Source organism: Tenrec ecaudatus, chromosome X (assembly GCF_050624435.1).
Source record: "Tenrec ecaudatus isolate mTenEca1 chromosome X, mTenEca1.hap1, whole genome shotgun sequence".
Classification (NCBI taxonomy): Eukaryota; Metazoa; Chordata; class Mammalia; order Afrosoricida; family Tenrecidae; genus Tenrec; species Tenrec ecaudatus.
The window spans coordinates 52,483,437-52,508,385 of NC_134548.1; the positions used below are offsets into that span (position 1 = coordinate 52,483,437).

Below are 24,949 nucleotides of genomic sequence, written 5' to 3' on the forward strand. Positions count from 1 at the left end.
TTAGGTTTTCTTCAGTTTCTTTGGTTCTTGTCAATTTGTTTATTCCCGTGGATTAGTCTTGAGGGATTTGTCTTCAAACTCACTAATTCCACATTGCAGTGGTTTAATTCAGTTTCTTTTAAAATATTATCTATCTGAAATCTTAATATTAATCCTCTGGATTTCTATTTGCTATTTTGTAGTTTGAAATTTTCATTTATTTTGTGAGTTTCTTTTTGCAGTCTTTTCCTGAAATTTTTGGCCTTTCCCTCTGTGATTCCATTGCTTTTGCTGGCAGTTTTCTCAATCTTTGGATCCCCTGAGGCAGTCTAAATTCCATTCTTTTTGAATTCCTTATTCAGTAATTATATTGCCTTTTCTTCCTGAGAAATTTCTTCTGGTTTGGTCATTTGTTTTTGCTACACTAATTTGTTTCATCATGTGAATTGGAATTGTCTGTTGTCTCTGAGATAATGCAGTACTATTATGGTTGTATTTAATTTATGATTGTATGTTGGTGAGACCTTAGCCACCTGCCACTTGCCTCATGGTGGGTGTAATGGGGAATATGAGTGCTCACCCAGTTGTTTGTTTCTTGTACAGCACAGTTGTGGGAAGGTTTGGCTGCTACTTTCAGGATGATCAGGTGGAATAGTAGTGTGTAATGACCCTTGCTCAATATGTATAGCTGCAAGAGGTACAAATCCAGCTGAGCTCTTTGGGCACAGTTGCTGTGTTCTATAGAGTGGCGCAAGGAAGCAAAAACAAGAGGAAAAACACAATATTCAAAAAGAAATAACAATTTAAAAAACAAGCAGAGGAAATCAAATTAAAAATATGCCTGGTACTATGTTCTCAAAGGTTTGACCTAGTTTCTACCCAAGCTTTGGTGACCAGGGCTGTATGATATAGACTACTGGGCCTTTGGATTCTGTCCTTTCAAGGCACACAGCAGCATTCAACGATTAAACCAGAAGGATTCAATGTGGGAACCCCATCAAGCAAACTGGGATTAACCTCAAACTACCTGTAGAAGATTCAAGGAACTGACATACTACCGCCCTAGTGTGACAAGAAGGTGACTACTATGCCAAGGTTATAGAATTTGAGGTTGTTGGGCTTTGGTTCAGATCTTTTGCTTTGAGGGTGCCCAGTGATGTTGGCCTAGGACTATGTTATATTTTCTATTTTTATTATTTCCTTGCTTTCTTATGACATGTCTAGTAGACAGGGTTCTGCCTTTGTGAATGTGTGTTATTGAAAGTCTTGCCCTGTCACCAACCCTCATTGTTTATTATTTATATGAACTATTTACTATTTACATGTCTAGTCACTTAAGAGTTTAATCTGTACAAATCAGCAATTCATGTATTACAGTCTGAAGTCAGCCTGTACTTGTATAATTTCCTTTTCTCAACGACATTTTAAATTCTATACCATTGGCTAAATTAATGACACCATCAATCAAATTACCTTGTGCTCCGCGGAGATGCTTAGCAATGTTTTCTGTCATAAAATTATAATTATATCTCTAAAGTGAACTAGAGACGTATATAAAATATAGAGAGTTGAATGGATTTTGTGTTCTCACTTAATTCTAACCCCAACAGAAGAACAATTAGTTCTTATGACATGCCCATGGTCAATGCTTGCCCTCTTGAAGAGAACACTGAATATCTGGGTGCTAAGGGAAAATGTGGTGAAGAAAGCATATGTCTTTGCTGTAGAGGGTCTATGGTGCATTCCTGCCTACTTTACTATCTTTCCAGAAATTTCTTTTTCCTTTTTTATCTTCATTTTTTATATTCTGTGCATAAATTCTGTGTGTTTAGATCAGAGGGGATTTTTAATGCACAGAATCACTGAGAAATCTTAAGTGGTAATCCATGTAATCTTGATTTTTAAAAAACATTTTCCATAGATTTAACATCCACCATGATTATTGCCTATAATTGGTTGATCCCAGGTCACAGGTCTGTATCAAAACCTCAAAAGAACGCTAAAAAATGACTATCTGGCATTTCAAGTGCCTCATAACTTGGTTATTTTAGAAACTTGGAAAAGAAATTGAAATTTAAGATTGCCAACTAACAACTCTATCTACCATTCCCTATTATTTCTACTATTGCATATACACTGGACATTTATGAAAAGTTATATTGTACTGAGCATTATACATATTTCTTCTTTTCTGTACTAAACCATATAAGCACTCACGCATCAACACACTAACGTTTAATGTCAATACAATGCAGAGCCTCAGGCCCTACAGTGAACCGTGACTACGCAAAGTAGAACTTTTTATTAAATGCAGGACTGAGATTCATAAGGGCTTGATTTTATACTTTATATTAGCCTTTAATTTGCATTGGTTGGCGCTCCAGAGGCCCATCTGTTCTAACAGAAGACGTTGTCAACTTTATGTTTTTATGGCACTACTGTAATTCCAGGTTTTTTATGGTATTTGTAGAGTTTGAACTGCAAATAATGAGAAAAATCATCTATAAAAAGGTTTATAATGCCAGCAACTTTTTAGCAGTTACCATGTGATCACAGATGCTAGGGACAGTTAATGATTTAATTATATTGAATTTGAGGCGTTTTTTTTTTTCAGTTTAAAAACTTATAACTCTTGGTATATGAGGTAATGGAGAAAAGTAGAAGGAAGGAAAATTTCCAGATTTTCTTTTCCTTCCTATCTAAGTAAAAATTCCCTTTGCTTTATGCCCAATAAAAGAGTTTACCATTCTCTTGTACCTTTGAGAATCACCTAGGTATTTAAAATGAAGTTGTCTGAGGTGTCTTCAATTGACCTTTGGTTAATCACCGAGTCTTCTTTATGTGCCAACCATTAATTAATGCATTTAAGGGCATTGGTTCTTCCGCAACTGAGGGCAATGGTAGTTAAGTGGTAGATTTATTGCCTTCAATTTGTGATACCTGTGTTCAGTTTCGGCAACCAATACACTTGTCTGTCAGTTGAGGATTGCATGTTGCTATGATGCTGAACAGATTTCAGTGGCAATTCCAGACTAACACGGAGTAACATGAAAATCCTTGTGATCAACTCTCAAAACCAGCTACTGAAACCTTGTGGATCATAATGGTCTGATTCACAATAGATCATAGAGACAGCACATGACTAGGAAATGTTTTAGACTGCTGTGCATGGATCACCACGAGTGGGGGAACAACTTGACAGTGGTTAACAACAATATTCTTCTAAGACATGTACCTATCTCTGCAGTGGCCGAAGCCTACGGATTCTCTGGCAACAATTTGAATGTCATTAAAATGATAGCATGCTATGTAGTTTGCTTCCCACAATGATCGTCACTAATGGTTAAGGCACCATCTGACTATATATATAAGGATATTGTGACCATTTAAAAGTACTTCATCTTAAAATATAACTCAATTGTAAAGACTGGTGTAGAGGCATGCATTCAAATAGAACAAGGAAATACTGCATGGTTTAAAATCAGGGGTACTGCCTTTCACCAGATTCATTTATTCAATCTGTAGGCTGAGAAAATACTCACTGAAGCTGGACTACATGAAGAAGAATGTGGTATCAGAATCAGAGGAAGGCTTATAACAGTGGCTCTCAACCTTCCTAATGCGGTGACCCTTTAATACAGGTCCTCATGTTGTGGTGACTCCCTAACCATAAAATGATTTTCATTGCTAATTCATAACTATAATTTTGCTACTGTTATGTATCGGGTGACCCTAGTGAAAGGGTGCTTCGACCCCCAAAGGGGTCACAACCCACAGATTGAGAACCACTGGCTTCTGAAAACCTGCAATATATAAAGAAAAACTGTTTGCTTCCTTAAAGTGAAGAAGGCGTGAAACACTTGCAGATGCAGTTTAAGGGTTGCAGTCTTCAACGTGGACTGTAACAATGTAAAGAAAATAAAAATCCTCTCACCTGGATCAATAGGTAACATCATAATACATGGAGAAAAGATCCAAGTTGTGAAGTATTTCATCTTGCTTGAATCCACCGTCAGTGTTCATGGAAGCAGCAGTGAAGAGATCAATTGCATATGCCGCATTGCATTTGGTAAATCTGCTATGCAAGATCTTTTAAAGTGTTGAAGAGCAAGGAAGTCACTTTGAGAACTAAAGTGTTCCTAACCCAAGCCATGGTATTTTGAATCACCTGTTCTGCATGTGAAAGTTGGACACTGAACAAGGAAGACTGGAGGAGAATGGATACACTTGAATTATGGGGCTGGTAAAGAATATTAACAGTAGCATGGATTTCCAAAGAACAAACAGATTTCTGGTAGAAGAGCTATCACCAGATTGCTCCCTACAAGCATGAGTAGCAGGAGTTAGTCTCGTGGTTACTTTGCACATGTTGTCAGGAAAGCTTAATCCCTGGACTTTATGCTTGGTAAAAGAGAAGGGCCGTGAAAAAGAGGAAGACCCTTGAGGAGTCTTCTTTCAGGTTGCTGTGTACATCAATAGTTTATCCCTTTCAGTTTCCGAGTACTATTTTACTGTATGACCGTACCACAGGGGCTGCAACAATGGGCTCAAGAGAAACTCAGGACTGGGTGGTGTTTAGATTCGATGGCCTTTAGCAACAACGAAGATTTGTTGTTACAGTGTTTTCAGTATTCCTCTTCAGCATATCATTAGGGAATTCTCTTCGTTTTCTGGAGCCCTGCTTACGATGACAGTTGTTATTGATTCTCTGGGGTATTTTCCCATATTTCTTATCATAAGGAGCCTTGGTGGTGTAATGGTTAAACACTTGGCTGCTAAGATACTGTTTCTAGGAAAAATACCCGGCAATTTGCTGCCATAAAGATTACAGCCAACAAAACCTTACAGGGGTGTTCTACTCTTTCATATGGGACTGTTATGAGTCAGAATCTATTCAAAGACATACAACAAAAATTATGACACATGACAATATTTCTTACCATCTCACTCATGTCTTTCCTTAGATATTAACGTGTCTCTAAGGTAATTGATTAAGACTAAGTTATGCTGAATACAACTGATAACAATTTGACTGGAGGAGGTAAAGGTGGAGGCCTGAGTGCCAAACTTATTAAGGAAATAAAAAGTATGTGTTTCTCACCCAGGAAAAGCAGTGAAGCATGCACCTGCTTACTTGTCAAGAAAGCATCCTTGAATTTGTTTTTAGTGCACTTATGGTCTCTACCAAGGTACCTGGCATGCTGCCAATGTCAGAAGGGACCCGACTAAGTTCTTCTGCTCTTCTCTGTGCTCAAGGGTAAAATGGGAATCGCAGCACTACTCAATCTGTGTTACACTACTTATTGTGATTGGTCACGTGATAGAAGTTAAATTGCAAGGATGTAGCTGGAAGAATACAACCTTCAGAATTTTTGAGAAAATGAAGCAAGTGCATTGTATAATTTTCTAAATATTTTAATATTTACAATGAAATAAATTATTTATGGAGTTTAATCTCCATTGCTTAACTGGTATATTGCTTTTTAAAATAATAGGAACAGACTAATAAGTGGGCTTGCTAGAAACCAGACATAACTTGAAGAATAATTTGTATTTTTTTAAATCATGCTAGGGGTGGGGGTGGGGTAAATCTACAGACACATGTTTCTTCTTTAAGAAACAGGCAGGATGGAGGAAGACGTGATGAAAGTGTGAAACAAGGAATATGTTACAATTTGGCCAACCTCTCCTGCAATTGCATTATAATTATATCTTCTCTACGCCCCCAACTCCTAACAACCACTGATATGTTCACTATCTCTATAGTTCCTCTCCCCCTCATAATGCCATATAACTATAATCAATTTGCATGTAGCTTTTGGATTTGACATCATTCAGTTTGCAGAAATTCTCTGGGGATTCACTCAAGGTATTGTGTCTATTAATAGTTTATTCTTTTCCATTGCAGAGTACTATTTTTTTTACTTTAAAAGACAATTTTTTAACTTTAAGCACATTTATACATACATTGCCATCATCATTTCCAAAACATTTTCTTTCTACTTGAGACTTTGGTATCAGATCCTCTTTTTTCCCCTCCCTCCCCTACCATCCAACCTTCATGAATCCTTGATAATGTATCAATTATGTTTATTTTCATATTTTACACCATCCACTGTTTCCCTTCACTCACATGCCAGTTGTTTGTCCCCCTGGAGATTATGTGTGTGTGTGGGGGGGGTTGTATGTCGAACATTTTGATTGGTTCCCCCTTTCTCCCACTTCACCCTCAGCCTCCCCCACTACCCTCATGGTATCGCTACTTTCATTATTGCTCTTGAAGATTTATCTGTCCTGAATTCTGTGTTTCAAGAGCTCTTACCTGTTCCAGTATATATGCTGTGTTCTTGCCAGATTTGTAAGATAGAACTGGGGTCATGATAGTGGGAGGGGAGGAGCATTAAAGAACTAGAGAAATGTTGTGTGTTTCGTTGGTGCTATCCTGCACCCTGACTTGTTCATCCCTTCCTTGTGATGCTTCTGTAAGGGGATGTCCAATTGTCTACAGATGGGCTTTAAGTCTCTATTCAGACCCCCACTGAGTACTATTTTATAGTATGGATGTATCATAGTTTGTTTTAATAATAAGACTATTGAAGGACACCTGAGTTGTTTCCACCTTCTGGATATTAAGAATCATACTACTATTCATAAACCAAGATTTGTGTGTATATATGTTTCTATTTCTCTATGATAATTTTACACATACTGAATTGTATGGTAAGTGTATATTTAGTCTTGTAGGACCTTTTCAGAGTAGTTGTATCAATTTACATTATCAATATGTAAAGTATTTTAAAGCGATGCATGAAATATTCAATTTCTCTACATCCTTGCTAATATTTGGTATCATCAGTATTGTTTTTTATTTTAGCCATTCTAATATGTGTGCCTACCACTCATCTCTATCAGTTTGTCATATTATGGTGGCTTACATGTTTCTACGATGGCAGAGCTATGTTAACAATATTCTAAATATGATTTAGATTTAGAATAGATTTCATTTAAAATAGATTTCAGCAGAACTTTCACTTAAGATAGGCTTGTAAGAAAGGCCTTACGATGCATTTCTGTAAATTAACCATTGAAAAAAGCCCAGAAAATTCTCTGATGTGGTGCTGAAAGTCCTTGGGTGATAAAACTACTAAGCACTCAACTATTAACCAAGGGATGACAGTCGGAACCCACCCAGCGTCACCTCAGAAGACAGACATGGTGGGCTGCTTTTGAAAAGTTTAAGCTCTGCACACATGTGGTTTCTATGGGTCTGAATCGACTTAATGTCTAACAACAACAGTGCAGAAGGTTGTCCCTAGGATAGATGGCACTTACAATATCACTGGGGAAGAGTCACCTTCTCAAAATAGAGTAGACCTTAATGGCATGGACGGAGTAAAGCTTTCAAGACCTTTATTTGCTGATGTGGCATAAATAAAAAGAAAAGAAAAAGCAGTAAATATCCAATAGTAATCAAAATGTGAAGTGTGTGAATCAAAGAAAATTGGAAGTCATCACAATTGAAAATGAGCATTTGAAGATAAATTTATAACAGTCATTTGCAGAACAGAATTTGCATTAGCCGTTATGAATCAAACAGTCGTATGATCAGCTATGGTGAGAATGAAATATGTTGCATTCATAAATTTAAAAAAAGTATATCAAGAACCATTATGTGGAGGGTGAGCATGATAGTAGAATAGGAGGAAGGTGAGGAAATAGAGGAAGTAAATAGAAAGCAAAAGCTATTTATAGAGTTATAGCCATAAGCATGTATATATGTAAATAGATTAATTTATAATGAAAGGGATAGAGACCAATGTACATATATTTATATGTCAAGTATTAAGATAGCAGATGGACTTTGTGCCTCTACTCAAGGTCTCCCTTAACACAAGAACACTTTGTTCTGATAACCTGGCATTCTTTGATACTCACCTTCCTGACATAATCCCTGAAGATAAAATGGGTGCATAAGCAAATGTAGTGAAGAGAGTGGATGGTGTCCAGCTATCAAAAGGTGAAATATCTGTGGTCTTAAAAGCTTGAGGTTAAACAGGCAGCCATATAGCAGGGAAGCAACAGAGCCCACATGGAAGAAGCACACCAACTTGTGTGATCATGAGGTATCGATGGGATGAGGTATCAAAAGATCCAAATAAACAGATCTGTCAATGCAAAGGAGAGGGGTTGGTGTGGAGACCCAAAGTCCATCTTTAGACAATTGGATATCCCCCCACACACGGAAGGGTTATAAGGAAGAAACAATTCAACCAAGGTGCAGTATAGCACTGACGAAACACACATCATACCTCTAGTTCCTGAAAGCTTCTTCACCTCCCCTACCATGACCCAGTTCTACTTTACAAATCTGGCTAGACCAGAGAATACACATTGGTACAGATAAGAGCTCTCAACACATGGAATTCAGGACAGATACCCTCCCACCCAGGAACACTAATGTGAGGAGCGATATCATGAGGGTAGGTGGGTGGTGGAGGAGGGGGAAGGGCAAGAAAAGGGAAACCCATCACAAGGTTGGATATATAGCCGCCTTTGAAGGGGATGAATAAAAGAAATATGGGTGAAGGGAGATAATAGGCAGTGTAATAAATGAAATAGTAATAACAATATATGATTGATCAAGGATTAATGAGGCTTGGGGGATGGGAGGAAAAAAAAGAGGAGCTTATACCAAGGGCTCAAGTAGAAAATGTCTTGGAAGTGATGATGGCAACAAATGTACAATTGTGCTGGATACAATTGATTTATGGAATGCTATAAGAGCTGTAAGAGCCCCAAATATAATGATTTTTAAAAAGAACCATCCTGAAGTACAGTAGTGCATGTGATAGGATAACCTCCATATACCTACAAGGAAGATAAGTTAATGTAACCTTTTCCCAAATTTATACACCAAATACAGTAACAAAAATTGAAGAAATTAAAGATTTTATGTATTGCTTCAGCCTAAAATTGGTGAAATATGCAGTTAAAATATAATGATAATTTCTAGTGAAAGTTTGAACCTAGGAAGAACTACTAGTTGTAACATATGACCTTAGTGATAAAAATCATGCTAGAGGAAATGATAAATTTCTACAAGACCAACAAATTTTATTTGTAAACACTTTTTCCCCAATAACATAATTAACAAATAAACAAGTGGACTTCTCTGGGTAGACTATACAGGAGTAAAATTGAACAGATTAATGGAAAGATATGATGGAGAAACTCAATGTTATCAGTCAAGACAAAGTCTGTGGCCAACTATGGAATAGACCATCAATTGATCATGTGCAAGTTTAAACTCAAAACAAGTCCATGAAGCCTTAAGTACAACCTGGAGTATATCCCCCCACAATCTAGAGATCACTGAAAAATAGATTTGATGCACTGTACACTAATTATATAAACCTAGAATCATGAGGGGATAGTAAGGACAGTAGGCATGAAGAAAATGAAAGGTTATTTAAAAGACAGAAATAGGAAAATATAATGGTCAGGAAAACTTTGGCAACATGCTCTTGAGCCTAAATTGGCTGAATTGAACAGAAGAAACAATGAACAATATTTTCAAGGTGAAAGAACTGTAGTTTTGCGCTGCATTCCGAAGAATTCAAAGGGTAAAACAATGAGCGATGTAAGCAGCACCAAAAAGAGATCTCACCGAACCAGTCAGCAGGAGATAATATATGATCAAGAATCATTGGTACTAAAGGAAGGAAGATAAGCAACATTGAAAACATTGGTGAATAAGAAGGCTACCGGAATTAATGGAATGCTAACTGAGCTGTTACCACACACCGATGCAATGCTGAAAGTGCTTACTTGGCTATGACAATAAGTAATAGAAAACAATTACTGGCCAGCTAACTGAAAGAGGTACAAATTCATGACCATTCCAAAGAAAGGTGAGCAGACCGGAAATGAACAATGTTATTAGTATCGCATGCTAGCAAAAGTCTGCTAAAATAATTCTGAAACAGTTGCAGCTTCATTATAGTACCAAGGAACTTCCAGAAGTTCAAGCTCAATTCAGAATATGACATGGAATAAGGGAAATCATTGTTATTTTCAGCTGGATACTGGCTCAAAGTGGAGAATACAAGAAAGATGTTTATCTGTAGATCAAAGACTACATGGAGGTATTTGACTATGTGGCAGTTATAGCTAACATTGGGAGGAATAGGAAGCTAAGGACATTTCGTTGTCTTCATACCGAATATGTCCATGGGTCAAGAAGCAGCCTTTAGCATAGAACAAAGGGATACTCTACAGTGCAAAATGGGAAAAGGTGCGTATCGGCTTCATTCTTTCGCTTTACATATTTAATCTGTATGCTGAACAAGTAACCTAAGCGTGTCTGCTATATGAAGATAAACATGCAGTAGGACTGGAGGCAAACTCATCACACAGCCTGCAGTATGCAAATGACAGGACCTTGTTTGCTGAAAATGAAGAAAATCGGAAGCACTTACAGGACTGGGCAGTATTTCACTCTGTTATTCAGAGGGTTGCTATGAGTTGGAACCAACTTGATGGTACCTAACAACAACAACAACAACAACACTGGTGAAGACTGAAGACTATAGCCTCCAGTACAAATTAGACCTGAATATAAAGGAAACGAAAACCCTCACTACTGGATCACTAAACAACAGTATTGTAACTGGGGGGAAATGAAATGGTCATTTTACTTGGATCAACAACCACTGCCCATGAAAACCACTGTTGAGAAATCAAACAATGTATTGCATTGGGAAATTTTGCTGTAAAAATTCTTTAAGGTTTTAAAACACAAATAATCTTTGATAACTAGGGCACATTGACCCAAGCATGGTCTTTTCCATACCCTCATATGCATACAAAATTAAATGTAAAAAAGTAACAGAGAAAAATATTCTTTTGAATTGTGGTGTTGGTGAAGAAAATTTAGTATATTGTGGCCCACCAGAAGAATGAACAAATCAGTCTTAGAAGAAATATAACCGGAATTATTCTTTGACATGAAGATGATAAAATTTTAGCTCATTTACTTTGGACAAATCATCAGAAAAGAACTATCACTAGAGAAAGACATCCTGTTTATAAACTGTCAATAAGATGGGGAAACTCAATAGTCTTCTCTACATTGTGAAAATGCTCAAAGATGATGCATTGTATGCTTTAGAGTGGTTAAAATTTTGAATTCTGTCTAAATAAAAATATATATGCATCTTTAGGTTTTTTTGTTGTTTTGTCTTTTTAAATCATTTTATTGGGGCTCATACAATCCACACATACATAAGTTGTGTAAAGCACACTTATACATTTGTTGCCCTCATCATTCTCAAAATTCGCCTTCCACTTGGGTTCCTGGAATCAGCTCCTCATTTTCCTTTTTTCCCTCCCCCTCTCTCCCCATTCCCCCCTCCCTCGTGAACCCTTAATAATTTATAAATTATTATTTTATCTTATCTTACACTGCCTGGCGTCTCCCTTCACCCTCTTTTCTGTTGCCCACCCCCCAGAGAGGAGGTTATATATAGATCCTTGTGATTGGTTCCCCCTTTTTACCTCCCCCCTTGCCTCCTGGTATCGCCACTCTCATCGTTGGTCCTGAGGGGTTCATCTGTCCTAGATTCCATGTGTTTCCAGATCCCATCTGTACCGCTGTGCATCCTCTGGTCTAACCAGGTTTGCAAGGTAGAATTGGGATCATGATAGTTGGGGGGAGGAAGCCTTTAAGAACTAGAGGAAGGTTGTGAGTTTCATTATTGCTACGCTGAACCCTGTGTGACTCATCTCCTCCTTACTACCCCTCTGCAAGGGATCTCATGGTCTACACATGGGCATTGGATCCCCATCATGCGCTCCCATCATTCATGATGATATGATTTTTCCCCCCTCTGCCTTTGGTGCTTGAAACCTGGTCCCCTCAGTCCTTCCTGATCACACATGTTGGTGTGCTGCTTCCATGTGGGCTTTGTTGCTTCTGGGCTAGATGGCCGCTTATTTTCAAGCCTTTAAGTCCCCAAACGCTATATCTTTTTGATAGCCGGGCACCATCAGCCTTCTTCATCACACTTACTTATGCACACATTCATCTTCAGCGTTTGTGTGGGGAAGGTGATCACACAATGATGGGTTTTGTTCTTTGGTATCTGCTACCTGATCCCTTCAACACCTCGTGTTCACTTAGGCTTGTGTGCTTCTTCTCTGTGGGCTTTGTTGCTTCCGAGCTAGATGGCCACTTGTTTGCTTTCAAGCCTTTAAGACCCCAGACACTATATCTTTTGATAGCTGGGCACCATCAGCTTTCTTCATCACATTTGCTTATGCACATGTCTGTCTTCAGCGATCATGTCGGAAGGTGGGTATCGTGAAATGACCGTTTAGCTGAGCAAGGTGCTCTGGTATTGAGGGAATGCATACGAGGAAGCTCAATGTCCACCTACTACCTTACTACGAAACCTATAAATATATGTGCATAGGTCTCTTTCCCCATATTCATAAATATATTTACATTTGTACATGTCTGTATTTAGGCTTCTATGTATGCCCTTTGTCTCCTACTCCTTTCCTCTATTTCCCTACACTTTCCTCCTGTGCCACTACCATGTTCCACCTTCATTCTGGTTTCAGTAATTCCTCTCAGTTATCTTGACCTTGGTCACTCCCTACCAGTCTTCCCATCCCATCCCTCCACTGGTTTTGAACCACTCGTTGTTCTCTTGTCTCTGAGTTGGAATCTTTAGTTTTTAGAACTTGTGCTAATAAAATTATGAGAAATTCATAGTATCAAATGTGTTAAGAAAAGATTGAAAAATACAAATTACCTGTGACATCTAGGTTAATGCTACTTCAATATAAATTTGCACTTGAATTTCCAATGAAATTCATGTTAAACTGCATTCTAATTCTTCAAACCTGGGATCAAGACCAATGTTCTGCATGTCTAGGAATCTCTCAAGTGATACCAATGTATCTAAGTCCCTGGAACACACTTTGAGTATCAAAATTCTAGAAGAGGATTTGCCTCTAACAACTACCCTGCTACTGCTACTGCTGCTGTTAGCTCTTAGAGACCTTATTATAATGATTTATTTCCTAGTTCCATGCCACCTTTATGATCATTGTTATGCTTGAGGACACTGACTGATGTAATCATTGCATAGTTCTTCTGTGACAGAAATAATACAAGTCAGTTTATTTGAAGAATGCATGTTTATTTTCCCAGAGTTCTGGAGACTTAAGGTCAAAATCAGGATCTCAAGCATTAATTCCTTCTCTGCACATCTTTCTTAGTTTCTAATATCTGCCATTGATCCTTGGCATTCTTTTACTTGTAGAGGATACTCACATGTCCTCTGTATTCGTGTGTGTGTGTGTGTGTGTGTTTATACAATAGTATTTTTATTGTTTAGAAGCGATTAAATTTATTATCCACCCATGCTTGATTCACCCCAACTGATTGATTTAATTACATAAATAATGCACATCACATTTCATTATGGAAGGTAATTACATTGTATTGCATTAGATGGAGAGTAATAACATTGCACTACATTATATTACGAAGAATAATCTATACTACCCCAAGGCCTACTGATTTAACCTTGCATAACTACTCCATTACAACAAGTGGTGTTTATTTAAATAACTGAGACCCATAGCCTAGCCCAGTTGACACTTAAAATTGATCACAACAAATAGATTTTAAACACTTGTCAGTAATCAATTGAACATAAATGTATGGGTTTATTTCAGAACTGACTCTCAATTCTATTCTGTTAATCTATATGCCTGTCTGTATGTCAGTACCACATTGTTTTGTTACTATATTTTAGTAGCAAGTTTTGAAACATAAAATTGTGACTCCTCTGATTTTCTTCTAACTTTTGAAGATTATTTGACCATTCTGGATTCTTTACCTTGCTTAGAATTTTTTTCCAATTTTTAATTTATGTAGACAGTTCCAATATTAATAGAAATTTATTTGCTTCCATGGACCAATTTGGAAAGTACTGTCATCATAAAAGCAGTATGTCTTTAAATCAATGAACACAGGAGGCATTTACACTTAGTTAAGTGTTATATCAACAATATTTTGTAATTTACAGTGTACATTTTTCACTCTCTTGTTCAAATTCCAAATTATTTTATTATTTTATTGCCTTCTGTTAAACTCAAGTTAACACTTTTCTAACATCTAGCCTGTGACCTAACTTCAACCTTCTCTTCTAACCTGGAAACCATCAAAGAACATTTCTTTTACTGTTAAAACCTTTTCTTGACATTTAACAATCATAGTGTTATACAACATTTGTTCTTTTGTGACTCACCAATTGTATTCAGCATAATGTCTTCCAGGTTCATACACGTTACGAGGTGTTTCTCAGATTTATCAATTTTGAGTATAGTGTAGTATACCATTGTGGTAGTTATATAATCTGTTGTCAATTTGAGAGGATTATGAGTGAAGGGATGAAGTCTAGCCTGTCAATCAGGTCATAGCCAATGAGGCCTCTCTGGGTTCATGGTCTTCTCCTGAGGATTCTGGGAACTTCGGTGTTCCTCCTTGGAGGCAGGAGACACTCTCTCAGCTCACTCCCTGGGAGACATTGCAGCTGATAAGACTCATGGAACTATACTGATGCCCTGAGGTGGAGGAGCCACATGGAAAACCCTGCCAGCGCTGAGATGCTTACAATACCACTGGATCCATAATACTTCTCACCCACTGGCCTGTGATCTTCCTTCATTCAGCATCATTGCATGTGTTGCATGAGTCTGAAGAGGACTTTATAGATTGGTATCGGCTAGATGGGCTAATATCGGACTTATGGACTTGATCTGGACTGGGCCGGGATGCTTTCTTAATATAAAGTTCTTTCTTATACACATTAGTGTCTATGAATTTGTTTCTCTAGTCTACCCAAACTAACACAACCATTGTGTGCATGTACCAACATTTGTTTATCCATCAGTCCATTGTGGGCATTTATATTGTTTTCATCATTCTGCTGTTGCAAATAATGCTGTGATAAGCATGAATAGACATATATCTACTTGTTTCTCAGCTTTTATTTCTCTAGGGCATATACCAAGAAGAGAGACTACTAGGTCCCATGGTAGTTCTGCTCCAAAGTTTTTGTTGTTGCTATTTTTAACATTTTTTGCTGACATATAATTCATCTATAATACAATTCAGTCATTTAAACATACTTTAAAAGTTTGACAATCAACACCACATAAATATTAGAGCATTTTCTTCTGCCTTGTACTCATTATTAGCTCTCCCATTCCCTCAAGCAGCCCTGGTGGTGTAGTGGTTATGCACTGGGTTGCTAACTACAAAATCAGCAGTTCAAAACCACCAGCCACTTCTCAGGACAAAGATGAGGATTCCCATAAAGAGTTACAGCCTCAGTAACCCACAGGGGCAGATTTACCCTATCTTTTACATCAATTTGTATCAAGCATATGAATTGGCATCGACTTGATGACAGTAAGCTTGATTTAAAAAAAAATTCCCCCCAATAACCCCAAGAAATGATCAATCCAGTTACTATTTCTATAAACTTACTTATCCTGGATTTCATGTACAGGAAAATACACCAAAAAAGCAAAACAAAAGAAAAGAAAAACCCAACAACAATAGCAAAATAAGAGAGAAAAATCACAGTTGAAATTTTAACAGAAAATCATAAAAATGGGCCTAGTGGTTACTCCGCTTGGTTGCAGTTTAAAACCATCAGCCACTCCACAAAAGAAAGATTGGGCTTCCACTCCTGTAAGCAGTTACTGTCTTGCAACCCACAGAGGGTCGCTATGACTCAGCATGGACTTGATGCCAGGGCGTTTGGCTCTTTGGGTTTGAAAAGAAATGCAATTTGTGAGGAAGCACCCGGATACGCTCCACAGTGGCTGCACTATTTTTAGTCCCACCTGCGGTGTGTGGAAGAGTTGAGACCCTCCACATCCTCACCAGCGTTTCTTTTTTTATTGTTTGAAACTTTGCTGTCAATGCTGGGGTCAGGTTCTAGGTCGTTGTTTTGATTTGTAATTTTAGAGGGGCTAAAGTTTTTGAGCATTTCTTCATGTTTGTTGGCTACTTGAATGTCTTCCCCGGTGAAGTGTACTTTCATCTTCTCTGTCCATTTTTAAGTGGGATTTGTTTGCCTTTTTTTGTTGAGGTGCTGAAGTTTTCTTTACATTTTAGAGATTAGCCCAGTGTTTGATATGGCATTCCTAAAAAATGTTCCCAATCTAGAAGCGGTTCTCTTTTTATACTTTTGTGAGTTTTTCTGATGCACTTAAATCTCTGACTTTTAAGTGGTTCCCAGTCATATATTTTGTCTTCTGCTATTTGTGTGTTTTCATATGGTTGATAGTATATTTATATCATGAAGCTTGCTTTGTGGACTAACATATGGTCTACTTTGGAGAGTGTTCCATTTGTATCAGAAAAGAATATATATTGTATTGTTGTATTGTTGTTGGATGAAGTGCTCTGTATATGTGTATGAGGTCAAGTCAATTAATTGTGTTTCTTTACTTCTTCTGTGTCTTTGTTGAGCTTCTTTTTTTGTTCTACTCTTCATGGAAAGTTGTATATTAAAGTTTCCTAATGTTATTTTTTTATTTTTATTTTTAATCATTTTTAAGATCCTTTTATTGGGGGTTCTTACAGCTCTTATCACAATCCACACATCAATTTGTATCAAGCATATTTGTACATATGGTGCCATAATTATTTTCTAAACATTTACATTTTATTTGAGTCGCTGGTATCAGCTCCTCTTTTTACCCTACCTCTCCCCTTCCCACCCTCATGCCCCCTTGATAAATTATACATTATTATTAATTTCATGTCTCCCCCCCATGGTTTCTTCCCCCCTCCGTTCCCCATCTTCCTCCTCCTGGTATCATTACTCCCATTTCTTGTCCTGACTAGTTTATCTTACCTACTATTATTTAGAGTTGTCTATTTCTCTCCTTAACTCTGTAAGAGAGTGATTTTTGAAGCTCTTTAACTGGGTACATAAATATTCATTAAGATTATGTCTTCTTGTTCAATTGACTCTTTATAACTCACTGTCATTAAATCATTTCTGACTCATAGAGACCATATAGGACAGGATAGAACTCCCCCTGTGGGTTTCAGAGACTTTAATTTTTTATGACAATAGAAAGTTTTATCTTTCTCCCACAGAGGCTGGTGGTTTCAAACTGCTGATCTTGGGGTTGGCAGCCCAACTCATAAGCTGTATGCTACCAGGGCTCTTTTAATTATTCTTTCTATTACACTAGGTTTTACCTTAAAATCTGTTTTATCAGAAATTAATATTATCATTCCTGTTTTTGTTTACTGCCACTAGCATGATATATTTTCCCATCCTTTGCTTTTTATCCTATTTTTCAAAATTACTTTTATTCTTTTTATGCTATTATATATTGAAGGGTTTTCTTGATTTAATTTTGTGATTTTTTCATTGCTACCATCAGTTACTCTGTGGGAGAAAGATGAGGATTTTTGCTTTAGTAAATATTTAAACCCACAGACTCAGTTCAATGCTGTCTTATAGGGTCCTTATGAGTAGGAATCAACTGGATAGTAGTGAATTTTATTTTGAAATTCTTTTATTGCATAGAAGTACAACTAATTATTTTATATTGATCTTGTGTCCTGCAAACTTGCTGAACTAATTTATTAGCTGTGTTAGGCCAGGTTGACTGGAGAAACAAATCCAGAGACACTCATATGTGTAAGAGAGAGCGCTATATCAAAAAGCAATTGTATATTGAGAAAATATCCCAGCCCCGTCTAGATCAAGTCCATAAGTGTGACACTATTCCATAAATCCCTCTTTAGACTCATGCAGCCACAAGCAATGATGTAAAATAGAGAAAGATCTCAGGATCCAAAGCTTTGTGGATCAAATGGCAGTGGAAACAACGAAGGGCTTTGGAAAATCTCTGGCAGGTCTCTAAATGTGGTTCTCCTCTCTATGTGGCTCTTTAACAGGAAGGTGAGGCAGCGAGAGGCTCTTGCATGGTCTGTCAACAGGAACATGAAGGCAGAGAGAGAGGGGAAGTTCCCAGAATTCTCATGAGAAGCCACACCCACAAGGACGCCTCATCATGTTGTGACTTGATTGACAGGCTAGACTCCACCCCTACACTTATCTATCAAGTTGACATTAAATTATATAACTACTACATTATCTCTTATATTCTTTTAAAAATGGATTTCTTGTTAATATTGTTGCTGTTAAGTGCTGTCCAGTCATAGCAATCCTGTATACAATAGAACAAAATTATGTGCAGTCTTGTGCCACCCTCATAATTAAGTGTTACATTGGATTTGAGCCCAATTTTTTCAGCTACTCTTTTGATCCGTGTCCTTGAGCATCTTCCTCTTTTTCACTGTTACTCTGTCTTACCAGTTATCTTTCTTCATGGAGTGTTCTCTCCTAATTACATGTACAAACCACATGAGATGAATTCTTGGCACCCTCGCTTCTAAGGGGTATCTTGCTGTACTTCTTCCAAGTCAGATTTGGTTGTTCTTCTCTAGCAGTTTGTGGCACCGTTAATATTTTTCACCAACACCATGATTCGAATGGGTTAATTCTCTGACTTTACTCATTGTCTAGCTTTCATATGCATTTGAGGTGCTTCAAAATAACATGACTTGAGTTAGGCATATCTAGACCTTAAAAGGACATCCTTATTCTTTAAGACTTCAAAGAGTTCTTTGACAGCAATGTTGCACAATTGACTGCTGCTTCTACGAACACTAATTGTGGCCCCCCAAAAATGCTATCCTTGACAACTTCAATATTTTTATTTTTTATCATGATTTTGTCTGTTGGTTCAGATATAATACACACACACACACACACATATTTACAGTGAACTGTAATACATACTGAAGCCTGAAGTCTTTTCTTGTCATCAGTATGTGCTTCAAGTCCTCTTGGCTTTTAGGAAGCAAGGTTATTGATCTGTATATTGCAAGATGTTAATGAGTCCTTTTCCAATACTGGTGCCCCAGATAATCCAATTTCATGGATTATTTTTCAGAATACATATTGAATAAGTATACTGAAATGATACAATACTTTCCTGATTTGAAATACTTAGTTGGTCATAAGAAGAAATGAAGTTCCAATACAAATAACAACATGGATAAACCTTGTAAATGGAATAATGATCCATATTTTCCTCATGAGGAAATAATACAGAGATGAAACCAAAATACAGATGATGGAACCAAAGACTGGAATCTTCATTTCCACAAAGCTATACCCTATAGTAGGTTCACATTGTGGCTTAATGTGTAATAATCAATTTTTAATGATTCTGTACCACTTGTTGTATATAGTATGTATACAGTAGCTTATTAGGTTACTTCTTACTGAAAGTTTACTTATGAGCCCATATCACATTTGAATATTTTTGTTCAAAAAAAGAAAGGTTTTTATCTTATTTTCACTTATATTTTAACACCTTCTATATGCCAACAAATTGCAACATGAGTGCTAAGTAAACTAATCATTAGGAGGAAACAGAAAAGTCAAAGAATTTTCTCATTTGCTGATCATCAAGAGAAATCTTCCACCTTATTTTTAAACTGTTAAATTAATTTTTTGTTGTCGTAGGGAACCTTAGCAATAACTAGGTCCCATGTCTTACAAAAAGATGATTTACTATTGAGAATTACTCTATAAAATATGAATTTAAAAATATAATAAACTCCACAGTACACCACCAGCTTTATAAATTTTAATATGATATCATACATGGTCATTTCATAAAATTATTTATTTTTCTCTCTTCTTAAGGTATGGGTTTATTAATTTCAATACTTTTAATTTTATAAAAAACACATCTAGGAGCTATATATCCCTCCAGAGACTTCTTAATTTGCATGAAGTGATTTTGGTAGGTAGTATTTTCATTGTTGTTCAGATTTAAATATATAATTTCCAAAATGATTGATAATTATATGAGTGTTTTTAAAGTTTACAAATGTGAATGTTCTTTATGGATTTGTCTGTTGCACTTAATCTTTATCATTGATCTCTAACATAAATTTCAGCTTGTTGGAACAAATAGAAGGCAAATGTTTTGAGAATGGTGATGGCAACAAATGTATATATGTCCTTGACACAATGGATGGATATATGGATTGTGATAAGAATCGTACGAGCCCCAATAAAATGATTTTTTTAAAAAAAAGAGTTACAGTCATGGAGGCAGTTCTACCCTGTCCTGTAGGGTCACTATGAGTCAGCATCAACTCGATGACAGTGAGTTTGGTTTTGGTTTTGGTTTTGGTTTTGAGTGGTGGTTCTGGCTCATACCAGTTGCTATGATATGCAATCACCTTAATGGCAGTGATTTGGTTTTGGTTTGGGTGGTGATTCAGGCATCCTTGGGAGCACAGTGGGTTACCTGTTGGACTACTAATCTTAAGTTCATCAGTTCAAATCTGTCAGCTACTCAAAGGAGTAATATAAAGCTTTCTGATCCAATATAGATTTTTAACCTTGAAAACCCAAAGGGGAGAGTTCTGCTCTGTCCTGTAGGATTGCTATGAGTTAGTGTCAAGCCAATGCCAGTGATTTGGAAGGTTTAATAGTGGTTCAGTGGTAGAATTCTAACCTTTCATGTGGGAGACATGGGTTTGATTCCTGGCCAATGCACTACATGCAGAGTCATCACCTATGTCAGTGGAGGCTTACATGTTGTTATGATGCTGAACAAGTTTCAACAGACCATCCAGTCTAAGATAAACAAGGAAAAAATACCTGGAGACCTGAAAAATCAGTCAATGAAAATCCTATGGATTATAACAGTCAGAGGTATAACACAAGATCAGGCAAGACTTTGTTATATTCTGCATTTAGTCACCATGAGTCTGGAACTGACTCCATAGCATCTAACAGCAAAAACAACCATGAGCTGAAACGTAGTAAAATTTAAAGGTGAATGCCAGATTTAATGAAGTGTATATAGGAAATATTATCTGTAGAATGTTTACTGGGAGTTATTCCAGTGGAGGATGTTGAAAGGCTTTAGACATGTCATAAAATTTATAACCTATTCAGATATGAAGATAGAAGTGAATACAAAAACATCAGCCATTGACCTAGATATATCAGATTATGTAGTGATGTGTTGCCATAGTGACGTACTACAGACCACAATGGAGATCTTGTACGAAGCAGTAGAGTATCTAAATCTAGATGTGGGTATAAAATGAGATAGCGAATGTTCACTGTCATAGGTCAGGAAGTGCTGTTTCTGCTGATAAATGTAGTCAGTGTGGTAGACAAATAACATTTCTTAGGAGATGTGCATAGCAGGGAGGGAACAGCTTCTACATAGTAAGCCATGATCAGAGCTTCCAGAGAGAAAAATGTCAGCAAAAATGACAGCTGAATGGTGACAGATTTTTTTAGCAGTATATCTGGCTTAAAATGTGTATGTGTATGTATGTGTATATGTGTGTATATGTATCTATATATACCATATTAAATGAAGGGGGAAGTGCAGAGTGGAGACCCAAGGACCAAGTGTCGGCCAATGGAGATTCCCTCATAGAGGGGTTTAGGAGAGGAGATGGGTTAATTAGGGTGCGAGGTAGTACCGATGAAGAACACAGCTTTCCCCCAGATCCTGGATGCTTCCTCCACCCCCCCCCACAACTACCATGATCCGAATTCTACCTTGCAGGGCTGGATAGGGCAGAGGCTGTACACTGGTACATATGAGGGCTGGAGGTACAGGGAATCCAGGGTGGATGATACCTTCAGGACCAAGGGTGTGAGGGACGATGCTGGGAGAGTGGAGGGTGAGTGGGTTGGAAAGGGGGAACTGATTACAAGGATCCACATGTGACCTCCTCCCTGGGAGAGGGACAGCAGAGAAGGGGGGGAAGGGAGACTCCGGATAGGGCAAGATATGACAAAATAACGATGTATAAATTACCAAAGGCACATGAGGGAGGGGGGAAAGGGGAGGGAGGGGGAAAAAAGAGGACCTGATGCAAGGGGCTTAAGTGGAGAGCAAATGCTTTGAGAATGATTGGGGCAGGGAATGTATGGATGTGCTTTATACAATTGATGTATGTATAGGTATGGATTGTGATAAGAGTTGTATGAGTCCCTAATAAAATGTAAAAAAAGAAAAGAGGAGAAAAAATGATTAGGGCAAAGACTGTACAGATGTGCTTTATACAATTGATGTATGTATATGTATGAATTGTGATAAGAGTTGTATGAGCCCCTAATAAATTGTTTAAAAAAACTAAGAGGAATGACTGATGTCTAATGGAAAACACAGGAAGTCATGTTCTGAGATGAATTGCATGAAATTCATCCATCAAGTAAACCTACAGCATTTTTATGGCATTCAATATCAGATGAACATTTCCTCAAATGTAATAGTGGGTAGAGAGATCCTACAATCAGCCTGGTTATATTGGTGTTACTGCTACAGTGCTCTCATTTCCCCAAGCAAAAGTTGATATGTGGTCTGACTAACTTGAACGTCCTTGTGGAACAAAAGGAGGAATATTTTTAGAATATATTATATATATATATATATATATATATATATATATATATATATATATATATATATATATATATATATATATATATATATATATGCAGTTTTAAAGTTCAGTGAGCATAAAATCTTGTCTCCTAAAAGGTCATCTAAATATGTAGCTTTTAGTGCATTTTTCTCCACTAGAAAAAAATATTGTTATCTATATTCATTGCCCCATCACTTGTCTGATAATTTGTCACACTGTAATAGCTTGTGTGTTGCTTTAAAGCTGAAATCTATGCCACTCATATTTCAAGTAACAGCAGGGTCATTCATGATGGACGGGTTTCTTTCGAGCTTCTAGACTAAGAAAGACTAGGAAAAAGAAAGAGAAAGTCCACTGCAGAAATATTAGTCAGTGAAAACCTTATGAACAGCAGTGGAACATTTGGTGATATAGTGGCTGAAGAAGAGCTTCTCAGGTTGGAAGGCATTAAAAATACAAACAGGGAAGAGCTCCCTCCTCCATGTAAAGTCTACCTTAATGATATGGGTGGAGCAAAGCTTTCAGGATATTAATCAGAATATGGAATGTAAAAAGTATTAACCTAGGAAAATTGGAAGCTGTCAGAAATAAAATGGAAGCCATAAAGATAGATATTTAGGCATTAATGAGCTGAAATAGACTGGTATTTGCCATTTTGAGTCAGATAATCATATGATTTACTATGCTGGGGATGAAAAATTGAAAAATGACAGTACAATCATTGTAAGAAAGAACATTTTAAGATTGATCTTGAAATACAAAGCTTCTACAAGGAAGACTACAAAGAACAGCAGTTAATATAACCAATACAACTCTTATTCAAATATTATCATTCAAATAAGGCCAATGTTAAATAAATTGAAGAATTTTACAAGCTTCTTCAGCCTGACATTGTTCAAACATTCAATTAAGGTGAATTGATAATTACTAGTGATATTATTATGAAAGCTAGTAATAGGAAAGTGCTGGGGGATGGGCAGGCAGTTGACTGTAGAGGGGAGGAAAACTGAGGGATATCTCTGAGATCAGATTTCTGGGTGGAGCTGGTGTCAATAGCACCAGCAATGGCAATGGGAAAAATGAGAGGCTAGAACATATTCCTTCCTCACCCTCAATCCACAATGATGACATAGAGAAGATTCTTTGTAGATCAGGATGAAGTAGTTCAAGAAGTAGTTCTAACTGTAACAACCTTTTGCCACAAAAGATGGACAAATTAATGTTGGATGTATAAATGCATACCAGCAGATACTATAGCTCTCAGACAGAAGAAGCTGTAGAAGGAGAGAAAGAAATTGAGGTCTTGAAGAAAAATGGAGAGTGGATCTGACTGATCCAGTAGACCTAAGCCCATTCCACTTAAATAGCTCTAATTCAGGCACCCTACATAGTCTGTCTTTTTAAGCATGAGGAAAAAGTGGAGTCCTGAAGGAAGGTAGTAGTTTCTCCATGGAATTTTTTAGGGTGTTCATTCCGTCTCTCTTATGTCCCACGTTTTGGCTTTAGGGGTAACCGTTTATATTAGAAACTGACTGAACACATCTGCTAGTACCTACCGAAGAAGAGAAAAGTCCCTGAGAATGCTTGTGACATTCGAAGTGGTGTTATTGTTACAATAGTTTATTTGAACTTGAGACCATTGTAGCAATGACACAAACTACCACCCTATTTTTACATATCCAAGTTCCAGTAACTCAAAATCCAGTATTTCATTTGAAATCTGTGGAGGCATTCCCTTTTTGGCCTGTGAGACATTTTCCTTATAGAATTTGCTGTTCAAAAATTTGAAAAGCCTTCTTTTCTACAAGTGCCACAGTAGATTATAATTTTGTCAATAATGCTATTGTTTCTTGTTAGTCACCACCAGACTTAAACTTGTACCATTTATGGTATAAATATACTGCAGCAAGATAACTGCCACTCTCTTCAAATGTCAGATTAGCAAAGGATAATAAAACTTTGTGGTGATTTTCCAAGACAAAGACAAGCTTCCCTAAACTTGAGTTTATAGTTATTAAAAAATAGAAAATGAAAATAATTTTAGTAACAACATGCAAGTAAAAATTAACCTGATAAATATAAAATATTTTAAACAAAAATTAAGCTGGAAATAAAGAGGAAGGAGCAGTATTTGGAAAACACCATCTGAGTGATAGAAACCATACTGGAGAATATCACGATAGAATTTTGAAAATACAATGACATAATTATCGCAAATGTCCCTTTTCAACAACATAAATGGTGACTATGCACATGTACCTCAACATATAAAATACATAGGAATCAAATCAACTTCATCTGTCAAAAGAGATGAAACCCCACTGCCACCAAGTTAATGACAACTCATAGTGACCCTAAAGACAGATTAGAATTCTC

The 24,949-nt window shown here is 37.0% G+C and overlaps 1 pseudogene; it reads left to right on the forward strand.

The window, feature by feature from the left end:
- The first annotated feature begins 22,956 nt into the window (after nt 1-22,956).
- LOC142433375 (BCL2/adenovirus E1B 19 kDa protein-interacting protein 3-like pseudogene) lies at nt 22,957-24,192 on the forward strand (annotated as a pseudogene).
- Nucleotides 24,193-24,949: the final 757 nt, after the last annotated feature.